This window comes from Cynocephalus volans, chromosome 13 (genome assembly GCF_027409185.1).
Source record: "Cynocephalus volans isolate mCynVol1 chromosome 13, mCynVol1.pri, whole genome shotgun sequence".
Lineage (NCBI taxonomy): Eukaryota > Metazoa > Chordata > Mammalia > Dermoptera > Cynocephalidae > Cynocephalus > Cynocephalus volans.
In genome coordinates this window covers 102,478,330-102,491,159 of record NC_084472.1, presented here as the reverse complement: position 1 = coordinate 102,491,159, position 12,830 = coordinate 102,478,330, and the positions used below count along the sequence as shown (strand labels likewise).

The following is a 12,830-nucleotide window of genomic DNA, read 5'->3' as shown; positions in this document are numbered from 1 at the left end:
TCCCTGTGTCTAATGTACTGTTTTGTAGAATGCACTTTGAAATATGTGATTTGAAAGATTTTAGGTTAATTTTACTTGTAATGACAGTATAGCAGTTCATGATTTCTTATGTTTGTAGCTCAGCTGTACCAAACAGGGGTTTATTTCTTTGTCTCTATAATTTTACAAATGTAAAATCTTGATATGAAATATCTTGATATGAAAGCTTGAGGCAGAATGGGAAAAAGAACAAATGTTTGTTGATGACTGGTGTTCTTTTATGAATCTTTCAATTATCAAACTGGGTAAGGAAGGAGATAATGGCAGTTGTAGAGTTGGATGCTACATGTTCAATCTCTACTAAATGTGGATACCTATATTTTGGCTTTGAGTTTTAAATATTTGGTCAGTATTTGTCTTGTAAAATATTAATTAAATAAGTGTTTGGTGATGAGAAATTTCTTTGCTTATTCAAGTAGAAATTCCCATTTAAATCAATGTTGTGGTATTTTATTATGAATTTGTATTTACTATAAATTTGTATTACTATAAATTTGTACTACAAATGGCAAGAAAAGAATTTTGAACATCAATTTAATTATAAAATATCAAAATAATACAAAGTGACAGTAAGATATTCTAACAACATAGAAGTACATAGAGTAAAACAGTAATATTAGACTCCAAATAGTGAGGCTGTTGCTGTGGCCTGCCTAGTAAGTCATGTTGGCTCTACTTTATGGCATTAAATAAAAGAGATTCTGTTGAATGTGTAATTTTGTGTAACAAATGCATTTTTTAAGTCTTATCCTTTAGTAGCCAATAAATGTCTTCCTTATGATTTTGTAACTTGCACAAACCTTAAACTAGTTTTTCTATGTTATCTGGCTATAGGTGTTCAGGTTTGTGGTGCTAGTAGGTAGGGCTATAGTCAGCTTGAAGCTACTTAGATACCATGATTTGTTTTAGGAAATAGAATGTTCTGTTTTTGTGAAAGTCCTGATTGAATACCTCATAAGTAGTTGGCTTTCAATAAATGTCTGTTAATTAAATAAAAATTTGCAGAATATTTCAGTTCTTCAGTGTTACTGTTTCTAATAAATAAGGTAAACTTTTTTAAAACAAGCAAGTAGTGAACTACTGTACATGGTAGTGAAAGATGTCTAGTAAACAAAATTTATGGTACTGCTTAGCAATTTTCGTATTGCTTTTAGGGTTTCTTTATTTGGAATTTCGTTTTTATGTTAACTTTTGTTTTGGTGGCCAGGCAGTACTGTTATAACACTGCACTCTAACCAGCTGAGCTAACCAGCCAGCCTATGTTAACTTTTATAGTTGTCAAATTAATTTCTTGCTTTTAAAAACACTGAAGATCCTTCTGATCTCAAATAACCAAAAAACAACTCCCCCACAATAACTGATTCTTTTATTCTTAGATATAATTAACCCATTTTGGGGAAAAAAAATTGTAGTACTTAAAAAACTTATCACAAGTTATCACATGTTCAAATAGTAAGCAAGATCTTGCAATAAAAAGTGGATGTACTTTTCCTTTCTGTAGTTCCAGTCCCTTTCTTTTGTGGCATCTACTTAATTAGTTTGATTTTGGATTCTTATGGTAATTTTTTTCCATGCTGCTAAATAATATGTTTATGCTATTGTTTCTTGATTTTTCTTTCAACTTTAAACATTGTCTAATAACTTATTCTTATCATCTCTCTGTTCCAACTCCTATCTCTCTTCTCCCAATATAATTATACCACTAGTTTAGTTTCTCCATCATTTACCTTCATGCCTTCAACAGGTAACATATTTAAATGTTCTCAGTGGAAATGTTTAGTATTAAGTGTGTTCTGCAGATGGCAGCATAGTGTAGCATATCTTTTGTAAGCAGATGTTTAACTTAACTTGAGGCAAGTGATTGATAGGAAAGAGATTGCAGCAGCTCTGCAAGAGTGTGGCATGAAACCCTAGGATTTCTTGATAGTATTTCTAGTATTTCATTGGAGATGTTTAAGAGTACACTATGCATTTAGTAGTGGGCAGCCAGGTATTCTTGTAACCCTCACACCAAGCTATTACTGTTTTCTGTCCCTTGTGTGCACTTTCTGTGGATACCATTATTTTAACTTTGCTCAGCTTCTACCTGTTCATGTATCTTTTGTACCTATACTTGTGCTCATTAATGTTACCACTACTTTCATTTGCTATTTTATTTGGTCTTTGTTGGCCTAAACTCTTCCTCATTTCCTTATTACTTGGCTGACAGAGACAAATGAGAATGTTTACTTTTTACCCCCAGATTTTAAAAGTAATCACATATGCTTGTTAGTAAAATCTCATATATCCAGGAACAACTTCTGTAAATAGTTTGATGTTTATTTTTCTAGTTTACTTTCTCTGCTTTACAGATATTCTATTATGATGTGTGGCTGTTTTAGTATTCCATTGTATGAATGGATTTTTAAATATTTAAAAGTGCTGCAGCAAATATCCTTACATATGTTACACATTGGATGAGTGTGAGTATTTTTTATGTTAATGAAACAGCCATTTAAATCAGGAAGATATTGGGGAGATAAATTGATAAAATATTTTTACACCTTTTAAGATCTTTATTGTTGACTTATTTAATCTAGTCTTAATATTGAATCTTATACTTCTAGAGTAACCTTTCTTTGGCTTTATGTATTTCTAGATTATATGAATGTATTTAGGATTTTTGCCTCAGTATGGTCAGTTTTCTTTTTTTGCGTGCTTTGTCAGGTTTTGGTTATGGGTATTATGCTGGATTCATAAAAAAGTACAGTTTTTCTTCCTTTCTTCTTCCCCCTCCTTTCTTATGAGATTTTTAGATTCCTTGAAGACTTGAAATCATACACCCATGAATGTTAACTGGCTTGTTGCTTTTTTTGACAACATTCTTAATGTCTCCTTGGTCCTTCTTTAAGTTTTCTATCTGTAAGTCAATTTTGATAATTTGTGTTTTCCTACCAAATTATTTAAAATTTTCAGGTTTAATAGCATAAAGTTTTGCAGAGTATGGCACTAGAACTTGCTTAATTTTCTCTGTATTTGTTATTTTCCCTTTTTATTGTATTTGGGCTTTCTTCTTTTTTTTTTTTTGGCAGGTGGCTAGTACAGGGTCTTCCTTATTTCTTTATTAAGCTAACTATTGGTTTTACTTTTGTTGTTTGTCGTGTTTTTGTTTTAACAGAAAATATAATCTATTACCCTCTACATACTAATTTTTTGACTACTTGATCTGAGCAGTGACTGAGCAGACGTTAAAATTTCCCACAACTTTTATATTTTTGTTGATTTTTCTCAGAATAGTTGTTCCTCAGTATGCAGGGTAGATTGGTTCCAGGACCTCCTGTGGATACCAAAATCTGTGGATGCTCAAGTCCCTGATATAAAATGGCATAGTATTTGCATATAACCTATACATATCCCCTTGCAATCATCTATAGATTACTTATAATGCCCAATACTATGTAAATGCTATGTATATGGTTGTTTTACTGTATTGTTTAGGAAATAATGACCCCAAAAAACAATCTACGCATGTTCAGTACGGATGCAGTTTTTTTCCAAATGTTTTCCATCCATGATTGGCTGAATCCACAGGTATAGATCCCATGGATAGGGAGAGACAACCGTACTTCCTGTAGTTACTGCATTATGTATTTTCATGCAGAGATTTTAGTTTATAAATGTTCTTGGCAATTATAGTTTATTTAAAGATTGTATCCATAATCATCATAAAATGTCCGTTTGGTTGTATTTAATGTTATTTTACTTGAAGTCCAGCTTTATATCATATTACTATCATAACCCTTGCTATTTTTTTATCTGCCTGATATATTTTTGCCCATCTTTTACTTTCTACTTGTATTCTTTTGTTTTAGGTATTTCGTTTGCATACAGGTGGCATGTGGTTGGCTTTAACTTTATGAATCAGTTCTGAGTGTCATTTTATATTCACTGTATTACGTGGAGTATTCTTCCCATCATTTATTTGGAAATTGTATTATTTCCTTTTGTTCTGTTATTCTCCACTGTCTTTTTATTCCCTTGTTGACACTTTCTGGATTTTTTGTTACACTCTATAAATGTTTATTCATGAGCCCATTTATTCAACAAATATTTATTGATCTCCAACTATGTGTCCCAGTCGTTTTGCTAAATGTAGGGGATACAGTAGTGAATAAGATGGACTAATCTCAGCCTTTGCAGAGCTTACATTCTAAAGGGGGAAATAGACAATTTACAAAATTAAAAAATATTGCAATTGTATAAAATGTAAGAAGGAAATAAATCAGCTATATGCTATGCTAGTATAATAATGGTGGGGGGGGGATAAGAGTTCAGAGATGACCTTTGTGAAAAAAATGAGGTGAGCTAAAACCTGAAGAATGAGACTGAGCCAGCCTTGCAGAATGTCAGAGCAGTGCCCACATATGTGTGATCGTAGCAGTGGGTTCAGGTAGGGGGAATAGCAACGGCAAAGATCGTAGGAAAGACTTTCATTTTTTCCCCCAGATTAGTGGTTTTTAATTGTTTCATCCAGTTCAGTGAACCCTTTTTATAATAAGTATTTTGTGACATCTTTGCTCTTGTGAAATTAAATTCATAGGTAATGTAGCCTATCCATACACACAATTTCTTAAAAAGTCAGTGTAATACTCTGAGAGTAACATAAAGGAGAAATACAAAGTAATGGATTTATATTTTAAAAATTTATTTCGATATTTGTAAGTGCTCAAGCACAGTTATACTAGAATAAATGGAATATGAGCCATCTTCAAAAAGTTGATGGAAAGATTCATATTCTTTTAATTCCATTTTTCTAGTAACTTTTTGAAGTACCCTTGTATAAATGAAACAGCTGTTTACTTTTGTATGTAGAGTCACCATGAATATGATGGTTTCAAATTTGCTAATACATGTGTGATGTATTGGCATTTATATACCGTAACGGTGTTTTCTCCAAGTGGTAAAGAATTCTTGCTAAAGTTCTGAAAAAAACAAAGTGCAGTTTTTCTGTGATTTAAAAAGGTCAATTATTCTATGTTCTACATACAATATATATACATTCTATATTCCTAGAAAAATCAAGTATATATTAAAACACAAAAAGTACTTTGTTTATATATGTAAAACAGAATTGAGTTGTAGGCTCAGTTTATTATTGTAATCTGGTATTTTTCATTAATCTGTACACTTTCTAGGAAAGATGCTGGGGAGTAAGCAGGGTTTTCAGTCTTGGTGATATTGACATTTGGGGCTAAATAATTTTTTTGGTGTGTAGGGTTGTTCTATGCATTGTACGGTGTTACCAGCATCCATCCCTGGATTCTTTAGATGCCGGTAGCACAGCTTCTCCACAGTGTGGCAACCAAAATTGTCTTCAGATATAACCAAATGTCCCCTGGGGGGCAAAGTTGTCCTGGTTGAGAACTGGACTAAAGGTACAGTTTACATTCATAAAATATACAAAACTTAATAGAGGTACTTCGTCTTCAAGCTCCTTTTCATGGATTTTGTCATTTAGCACACTCAGTGTTAGAAAGGATATCAAAGTGAGTAAGGTTTCTGTCCTTGAGCTTACAGGCTGAGGGGGGAGGATGACATGGGAACACGTGTTGTACAGCATATTGCGTGTTGTATTTTTGATGTTCATACATGCTGTAGAGACACTGGAGTGAACAGTCATGTACAGGATCCTCAAGGGTAAGATACCGTTCTTTTAGTTGAAAGGGTCAGTATTACATAAATCACTGATTTAAAAAACCTGAGGTTTTGTTAACGATGTGAAGATTGTATGTTTCCAGGGAAGACCCACTGAAAATTGACACATATTTTAACATTTGTCTTTGTCTCTCTTTTCGCTTTCATACTTTAGAATGCTTTGTTTTCATTGTATTGAGTGTGTTTTTTTTAACCCACTAGGTGGCAGTCTTAGCCATAGAGAGGAAATCTTGAGTGAGCAAGCCTTCAGGCACGCACACAAGATTCACCCTTGGTTCTATGGAAGCACATGTCCTTAAGTGAGGTGTAGTGCAAGTAGGAAGAGTGTTTATTGTATAGTAATTTTTGGGGGGAGAAGTGAACTCAGAGTAGTTGGAGGCATTTATTTCCTTAAATCGGGTTCTTATTCATTTAGAGGCAGTATAAATGCAGAGGTTGAGAGGATAGTCTGAGGAGCCGAACTATACTTTTTATTTTAGCTCTGCATCTTAACTAGCTCAGGCAAGATACTTAACCTCTCTCTGTCTGTGATTCCCTGTCTGTAAAATGGAAATAATAATATCTTTACCTCATTGTCTTGATGAGGATTAAATGAGTTAATGTAAGTAAAAGTGCTTAGAGCTTGGAACCAGAACCTGGCAGGTAGTAAGAACTCAGTAATGTTAGCGATTGTTAGTAGTTTCGGAAATACAGGACAGTATCCAAAATACTAGATGTTTTAATCCTACTTATCTCTGGTAACTTATTTACTTACCTTATTTAAATTTTTTAAAATTTATTTTACTTATCTTGAGTCATTGACTCAATGGTTTTATAGTTTTGTGTTTGGTTAAACAGACGGCAAAGAAATAGAGCCCATTTAGCAGTCTGGGCCACATTTGCACTGATCTTTTGCAGTTATATAATGGTTTTTGGTGTTCCTGATGGTAATCCCTGTGACAATTTGACTTTGCCACCATTGCTGGTAACTTGTTCTTTCCAACAACATGCTTAAACAATTTAACCTTTATCCTTAGTGTTCAGGACTCCTCGTAGCTCCCACTTTTGAGTCCTTGCCCTGGGGCTCTGATGTTGTCTTAGGTCATTATTTTTTTTAATGACTATCTGGTATTCCGTTCTATGGATATACTTTAAAACAATTTTTCTGACTCTCCACAGATGGAATGTTCATTTTTTTTTCTCTCTCTATGCTGTTATAAATAATGCTCAATCCTTGCACATACATGTATGTGCACATTTTCTTGAAGTTGAATTGCTGGATCAAAAGATAAACATAATTTTAAGTTTTTCAACATCTTACCAAATGTCTGTTATAAAAGTTTGGACCAATTTATAACCTTCACAGCAATATATGAGGTATCCATTTCTTCATATCCTCACCTGGATAGCTCAGAGAACACGAGGTAGGATGATCTCCCAAAAACAACTGGGTATGTTATATTTAAACTGCTGAAAACTGAAAACAAAGAGAAAATATTGAAGGTAGGAGAGCAGTTTTTAGTTGACTTTGTCAGCCTCATAGAATATGAAGATTATTTTGTTTTTAATTTTATTTTCTTACCCTGATTTTATAAAATTAAAGAAAAACAGGTTATTTCTCTTTGCACCACTGCCAACTAAGCAAAGATAGGCACCCCCAAGAAAAGATGAAACATGAACACTTATTTACCTGGACAGACAAAATGAACACCACTCAGAAGAATTCAGTTAAAAATTTTAATGACAGCTAAAGACTTAGTGTGGACTAGCAGGAGAACGTTGGTCTTCTGGTGGGCCACAGACACAGGGGAACTGGCACCCACTCACAGGCTCTTCTCCATACACACTTCACTGGGTGCTTACCCCCCCCCCCCAAAAAAAAATTTGAGGCTAGAGTGGGGGTGCTGAGAAAGTGTCCCTCATTGGACAGGGCTGGAGAAGGGGAACATGGACACTTCAGGGGGCTGGCCAATTAGCTCAGTTGGTTAGAGCACAGCCTTGTAACCCCAAGATCACGGGTTTGGATCCCGAACTCACCTCCCGACAGAAAATAAAACAATAGACACTTCAGGGAAGACATGAAGCCCTGTCTGAGTCCTTCTCCCCTGCTCTCTCCTATGAGACAAACGCCTTAAACAGCACTGTGGGAGGGAACCACAAGAAAATCTTTTACCCTTGGGGAAGGGCAGGAATATTATCTGGGCACAGAACTTTAGGAGAGGAGGAAAGGCAGGAACAGTGAGAAGGCCACACTCTGGACACCAAGGACACCAAGGCTTGCCTAAGAGTGAGGCTTAATCAGAATGCCAGAGAATTCCCACCCCCCCAGGCGAGGCTAGCAACTGTGGAATCGTAGGCAGCAGTGGAGCTCTGTGAGAGTTGCAGGAAGGGGCATGGAGCAGACCATCTGAGGGGCAGCATAACAGGAAGACCTAAAACTGACAGTCTGCCGGACCAGCTCTACCCTAAACAGAAGGTATGGCTAGAGGAGTTCCGAGTACACTATGGGTAACCATAGCAGCAGCAAATTGCAAAACAAGCTCATGTCCTGACAGAAGATGGACTCAACTTCCACACACTAAAGGTCTGGCAAAGGAAGGGCGTGCCCATCTCCCGGCGAAAAACTGTTTACTGCAGTCTCAACTCTCTTATACAGGATATCCTGCTTTGAAAAAAATCTTCCAAGGCATAAAAAGAAGCAAGTGAAAACAACACTGTATTGAGACAGGGCATTAATAGAATCAAATTCTTAAGACACAGATATTGGAATGATCAGACATGGAATTTAAAATAACTGATTAATATGTAAGGTCTGCCTTAGTAGAAAAGGTAGACAACATGCATGATCAGGTAGGATATTTCAACACTATAAGAAAATCAGATGAATATCCTAGAAATGAAAAGCACAGTAACAGAGATGAAGGATGCCTTCAACAAGCTTGTGCATAAACTTAGCGTAGCCACTTCTGTGAACTTGAAGATAGGCCAATGCAAATTATCCAAACCGAAATACAAAGAGAAAAGCATGTGGGGAGAAAAAAAAAAAACAGTACACAGCATCCATAAGCTGTGGGGCAATGTCACATGGTCTGAATGTGAAACTGAAGTCTTGAAAGAAGAGAAAGAACGAGGCAGAAGAAATACTTGAAGGAATAATGACCAAGAATTTTCCAAAATTAATGATAGGCACCAAACTAAAGATTCTAGAAGCTCAGAGAACAGGAAATATGGTAATCCCCCAAACCAAACAAATGGCAGAAAAAAGAAATAGATATATGATATTTAAACTGCTGAAAACTGAAATTGAAGAGAGAATATTGAAGGTAGCAGAGGAAAAATACTCATTTCAGAGGAACAAAGAATTAAAGCAGACTTTTCATTAGAACTTATGCAAACCAAAAGGTAATGCAGTGATATTTTTAAAGGGCCAAAATGGAAAAACTTTTTAACCCAGCAAAAATAATCTTTCAAAAATGAAGGAGAAACACTGTCAGAGAGACAGAAACTGAGAGAACTCATTGCCATCAGGACCTGCTCTACCAGGAATATTAATGGAAGTTGTTCAGGCAAAAGGGATGTAATACTGGACATTTGGTTCTATACAAATAAGTGAGGAATGCTGGAGATAGAATAAATGAAGGTAGGTATAGAACTCATATTTTTCTTATTAAAATTTTTTTGTTTTTATTGTTAATTGCTCTGGAAGGTGACTATAAAGCAAAAGTATTAGCAGTGTATTTTGTATGTAGAGCATATGTAAATATAAAGTTTATAACAATAGCATTTTGTGCCATGTCCACTTTAAGGCTTTAGCTGCTGAGCGCGTGGAGCAGGAGCTAGCAAAAGCCGCAGCTGTGCCCTTTGTATGAAGTTGCTTGGAGGTGGCAGAAGAGAAGAGGGAGGGCCTTAGTGGCCCCCAGGCTAGCAAGAGCACTAATAGGGTTCCCATGGACCCACATAGGAGGGAGGAGACACAGCAGCTGAAAAAAAGGAACCACTCAGAGGCTGCTGAGTCATTGCAAGGGACCAGTACGTGGCCTGTCCCATGGGAAGTGTTTGCGGCATGGGTGGTGGGGGAGACGGGCCCACTGGGGGAACACTGGGGCACAGCATGGACAGCTGATCTGCTCCCCAGTCAGCATAGGACCACTCAGAGGAGACTGGTCAGGAATATAGAATTGCATGGGGTGCAGTTTGATGAAGAGACTCAAGCTCAGATCAGAGTTTCTGTACAACCCAGGTGCATGGGGTCTCTGGAGAGCCAGAAGTACCTATAAAGTCAACCATTAAAACCTGAGCTGCACAAAAAGCCTTCCCTTGGGAAGCAGCAGCAAAGCAGCAATTTAGCTAAATCACAGAGCTCAATACTGGTCCTCACAGGAAGTTTCTGCATTTTAGAAGTAAGCAAAGGACAGAAAATTAGTTCTGGCCCAGGCACACAACCAGCACCTCAGGCCCGCCTGGGGACCTGTGGTATGGAGCCAGGGACCGGACCCCCCTCCCACAACCAGGCACACCACCAGCGCCAAGGAGCATGCCAAAAACATCACCTCCATGTGGGTGGCCCACCCACAGCCACCACAATAACCACACCTGCTGTGAAAGCAGCTAGCTGCCACAACCACCACGCAGATGGTCCATCAGCCACTGGAGTGCATTGACACAAGGAGAGTCACTAGCAGAGACCATAGAAAAGAAGAGGATGTCTCTCTCCACAAAGCCTGTTCCAGAGTGACAGAAGAAGCATCTGCTCTACGATAATATTGGGGGACCTGAACACACCTCTCGGCATTGGACAGATCATCTGGGCAACAAATCAACAGAGTAACCATTACTCTTTCAAAAGGACAGAAGAAATTTAGGGTTATCAGAGGGGGGAGTGGAAGGGAGAGGGATGGGGAGAGAGTGGACAAGGGGCATAAAGAATAACTGATTTGTAACAATATATATGCTAGTAATATTGATTTGATCAGCATCTCAATGTTGAACCTCCAAAATATGTATAATCAATTATGATTCAATAAAAGTTAAAAAAAATTATAACAACAAAGAACTCAAATGTCAGAAGGGATGAATGATTGGAAGTATACTGCTATAATGTCTTTATACTACATGTGAAATGGTATAATTTACTTGAGGCTAAGCTCTGGTTAATTAAATCAGTATGCTATTGGTTAAAGTGCGGTGTTATAACACCCAGATCAAGGGTTCAGATCCTTTTACTGGCCATTTACTTTCAAATGTATGTTATAAATCCTAGGACAACCACTAAAAATGTTTTTTAAAGGAAGCATAAATAATAAGCCAATAGTAAAGATAAAATGGAATTGTAAAAATATTTTCAGTATTCTAAATGGGCACAGAAACAGAAGGAAAAAAATAGAAACAGTGAGCAAGATGATGGATTTTATTCCAGGCATATTAATAATTATGTTAAATGTAGTTCTAAGCAATAATTAAGGCAGGTTTTCAGGTTGGATACAAAAGCAAGACTAGTATATGTTGTGTATAAGAAACTCACTTTAAATATAAAGACGGGTTAAAAGTAAAATGTAAAATTATATACCACACAAACACTAATCAAAGGATAGCTAGGGTGGCTACATTAATATCAGACAGGTAGACTTCAGAGTAAAGGAAGTTGCCGAGGACAAAGAGGACTATTACATAATGAAGAGATCAGTTCTGCAAGAGTACGTAACAGTCCTAAATATGTACAGTGTGTATATCGAACAAAAGACCTTGAAAATACATGAGTTAAAAATGGATAAAGCTAAAAGGAGAAATAAATATGCAGTTAAGATTGGAGTCTACAATACTCCTCTCAGTAATTTATTGAACAAGTAGATGGAAAATTAGCAAGGATGTAGAAGTCCTAAACAACACTATCAACCAAGTTGACCTAACTGGCATTTATTAGAACAGGCTATCCAACGGCAGTACAGTATTCTAGCCCGTCTCGCTTTAATGGCATTTGAAAGGAAAAAAGTACACAAAGTGTGTATTTGGACCATAATGGAATTAGACTAGAAATCAGTAACAGGCGTATTTGGAAGCTCTTCATTTGAAAATTAAACTACATTTTAATTATTTTATTTTATTTTTTTTGGTGGCTGCCTGGTAGAGGGATCGAACCCTGGACCTTGGTGTTATTAGCACCACACTCTAACCAACTGAGCTAATTGACCAGACCTGGAAATTAAACAACATTTTAAAATAACTCATGGTTCAGGGAGGAAATCACAAAGAGGTATAAAAAAAAAAAAGTTAACTAGATGAAAATGAAAGCACAATGTATCAAAGTCATGGGATGCAGCTCTAGCAGTCCTCAGAAGGAAATATAGAGCATCCAATGCTTATAGTGAAAACGACTATTATAATATATGGATGTACCACATTTTATCCATTCATCAGTGGATGGGCATTTGGGTTGTTTCCACTTTTTGGTTACTATGAGTAATGGTGCTGTGAACATTCCTGTATGAATTCTTGTGTGCACATATGTTTTCATTTCTCTTAGGTGTATACCTAGGAGTGGAATTGCTGCGTTATATGAGGTGATTCTATAACGTTTTGAGGATAACGTTTTGAGGAATTGCCATACTGTTTCGCAGAGCAGCGGCATTATTTTACATTCTCACCAGCGAGTTAGAAGGGTTCTAATTTCCCCACATCCTTGCCAACACTTTGATTTTAGCTATCCTAGTAGATGTGATTTTGATTTTCATTTCCCTAATGGCTGATAATGTTGAGCATCTTTTTTATGTGCTTGTTGGCCATTCGTATATTTTCGTTGGCTAAGTGTTTATTCAGATTCTTCTTCAATTTAAAAAATTGTTTGTTGTTTTTTTTAAACAGTTTTAAGAGTTCTTTATTCTGGATACAATTCTAAGATACATGCTTTACAAATATTTTCTTCCATTCTGTGGGTTGTCTTTTCACTTTCTTGATAGTGTCCTTTGAAGTATAAAAGTTTTAAATTTTGATGAAGTCCAGTTTATGTATTTTTTCTTTTTTTACTTGTGCTTTTGGTGTTGTATCTAAGGAACTATTACCTAATCCAACGTCATAAAAATTTACTCCTATTTTTTCTTCTAAGAGTTATACTTTTAGCTCTT

The 12,830-nt window shown here is 36.1% G+C and overlaps 1 protein-coding gene across 1 annotated transcript in view; it reads left to right on the top strand.

Annotated features, from left to right (window-relative positions):
* GTF2E2 (general transcription factor IIE subunit 2) overlaps positions 1-12,830 on the top strand; it is a 62,154-nt gene that overhangs the window by 38,938 nt on the left and 10,386 nt on the right. The window lies entirely within an intron of this gene.